The following is a 3111-nucleotide window of genomic DNA, read 5'->3' on the forward strand; positions in this document are numbered from 1 at the left end:
ATTACAAGCAAAGGAGACTTCTTAAAGAAAATGATCATTGAATTAAGATTTTAAAGAAATGAACAGGTCATTCTTTCCTCAGTCCTTTGTAATCCAGCTTTCCACCCAACTACCCTACTGAAACTATTTCAGTGTTTTCTAATTAACCCTAGGATTCTACACATTTCTAAAAAAGTATATAGTGTCTTCTACAATTTGGTTATTCACTGATGTTGTTATGAAACTAAGTATCTAGTACAGAATTACCCAGTCACCCAGCCACACAGTCAACATGGGGCAGAGGAGGGATTTGAGGTCAGCTTGTTTTTATACCAGATTAGCACTATTCACTGTGATTCAATTTTTACACTATGCTTTTACAAAGAAAACATTTAAGTGACAGTACCCCTGGGGAAAGTGAAGAGAAATATTGCCTATTTCCCTTTCTTCCTAGGTCTTGTTATTAATATTCGAGTTACCTGTCAAAAGCCTTAATGATATAAATGCACAAAAGTACCCTTATACATAAGGGGAAATATTCATTTATTCTACAAGTTTTTGTTTATTTTGGGAAAAAGTAATTTTGGGGTTTTGTTCTTTTTTGTTTGGTGTTTATGGTCATGATTTTCTCTTTACATAGCATCTAAATATTAACAAATTTGCAAAAATATGATAGCAACATAAGTTGTGTGTATGTGTCATGATAGGCAAGTGGATGGGTTTCTGTAAGTATAAGGAAGGAGAGAAAAAATATAAATATGTAAATTTAAATAGATTTAAAAAAAGGAAATCAAACACAGTAGCAATAATCAGAAGAAATTATAATCATTCTTGTGGAGCTCCAATTTGTGTGAAGTTTTGAAATAGACCTGATGAGAGATTCCCTATTTATATTTCTTATTGATTTAGTGTGTTCAAAGGACAGAAAATGCTTTCAATGAGAATGAAAACCATTCATTTGAAATGGTGTGTGGGTATTAAGACATGTGGAAGTATCAAGATATCACACTGACTGTTTACAGTGAATGTTTACAGAATAATTACATCATGACTTAGATTAATGATAAGCATTTATTTTTCAAGTTCCCTTTCTGTGTAAAAGACTAATTAAAGGGAGTGTGCTATTTCATGTTCCACATTCAATCCATTTATTTCTCTGTCCCTTGGGGCTTCTAATTTCCTGAATTGGGATTTTCATTCATCATATATGATCATTCTATGTTATATGGAAAATTGCCTTTCACTGCACTGTTGTCTTGAGAAATTTGATTGGTTCTATGACTCTGAATAATAAAGGATGTCTTCTTTCTATGAGGAAAACTCATAAACTTGGATTTTTTTCTTGGATAAATATGCAGGACAAAGTCTACTAGGTTTTATTTCCCTTGCCCCCTACAATTAATTTAGTTCTATAGTTCAGTAATTGGCTGTAGTCAACTGTACTCTGAGAAGTTATTTAAACCAACTTTGGGACATTACAGAATGCATCTTCCTGCATTAGAAAGATTTAAGCATTGTTACAAATTTAAAGAAACAATCATCAACTCCCCAGAAATATCATCCTTATTAGAAATGTAAATGGATGACATCTTTCCTATGTCAAGTGCAAGGTGGATGGAAAGAAAGAAAAGTGTAAGATACTTTCTCTACATAACAGAGGATCACCAGGGAAAACAATATTGCTCATATGAAAAGGGAGATTTAGAACCCTGTAGGTGTCAACACATTCATGTCCCTTGGTTTGAGGTTATGGGTCCGGGGAGATTGTTTCTTTCCTTCCATCCCTGGAAGATCCATTTTAGGTGGCTTGAAGGCTGCTGGGTCATCTGCAATTTTAGTAGCCTGAACTCGAATAAGTTCCATTGGTGATGGCTTCTGATTACCTCTGAAGGATTGGACACTGAAACCTGAGTCAGATTTCTGAAGGGTTCTTGATCCAAAAAGGCTCCATTTTTCAGATGAGGGTTTGTCTCTGTCTCCATTCCCAGCATCCATGATGCTAATGTCTAGGCCAGGTAAGGAAGTAGAAGATCCATGAGAAAACCCACCTCTGGGTTTGTGCTTGGGAGAAGAATGGGGTGTACTACTTGGAGTGGACTGGGCTGAAGCAGTCAGTCTATCTTCTTTTGTCGTATCTCCACTTCGAAACTTCAATCTATGGACTGCCTCCGCCACACGGTGGTACTTGGTTTCTTCTGTGGCAAGGCCTTTATAAGGAGTGTACCCTGTGTCTCTCAACCCTGCCTGTTGCTCAAAGCACTGGATGCTCTCTTGTGTCTACTTTGTAATTAGAGAATTCATGATGACATGCGTGGCCTTGGCCTTCACCACTGGGACTTATTTCATTTGGTCACTGGAAGCTGAGGGGGTTAATGGAGAAATTATTGTCTCCCTCCTCAACCTTGGAAAGCTGTTGGTACTTCCGATCTGTAATGACTGGCTTTTTCCAAAGAACCTTACTGCACATGTCAGATGAAGGCGGAGTCATCGGTGTGGGATCCTCCAGGACATCATAACTGAATGCCCCTTGCTGCATTCCAATTGGCAAAGTCATCTTGCCTAGAAGCCCACCTGTACTGTGCTCAATAGCAGGCACATCTGGCTCTCTGGATGATGCCATGAAAGACTGTGATCCAGATGTTTCTCTAGATAGATAACCAGAATCCTGATTCCCACAGGTGAAAGTCTATGGAAGTTATGTTGTTAGGACAAAGATGTCCAAAGGGAACATTCTGCAGCTAGTGATGACACTAGCAAAAGTCCCAAGCAGCTCTCATGCAGAGGTTCTACAGATGGTAAGGAGAGGGTGGGATGGGGGAGGGATGGGGGAGAGCCAGTCCGCAGCCAGGGGCTCCGGCACTGACAGGAGGCAGAGACTAACACTGTTCCAGGGCCCCAGCACTCCCTAGGTGCCGAAGTATGGGGCGTAGCCATGCCATGAGGCAAGTGGCTTCAGGACCCGCATAGGACTCGGCCGGCAGGAACACCACGAGCCAAACTTGGATTTTTTTACAGAGTGTTCATCCTATAAAGCTCTTCTAATCCATTGCAAACACTTACTTGGTTCCATAAATTAGTAACAGTGAGCCCTTACTATTCTAGAACAATTGGAATGTGCACTTGCTGCTAAAA

The 3111-nt window shown here is 39.5% G+C and overlaps 1 pseudogene; it reads right to left on the minus strand.

Moving 5' to 3' along the window:
- Nucleotides 1–1588: 1588 nt before the first annotated feature.
- LOC141491810 (putative monooxygenase p33MONOX pseudogene) lies at nucleotides 1589–2668 on the minus strand (annotated as a pseudogene).
- Nucleotides 2669–3111: the final 443 nt, after the last annotated feature.

This window comes from Macrotis lagotis, chromosome 6, assembly GCF_037893015.1.
Source record: "Macrotis lagotis isolate mMagLag1 chromosome 6, bilby.v1.9.chrom.fasta, whole genome shotgun sequence".
Classification (NCBI taxonomy): domain Eukaryota; kingdom Metazoa; phylum Chordata; class Mammalia; order Peramelemorphia; family Peramelidae; genus Macrotis; species Macrotis lagotis.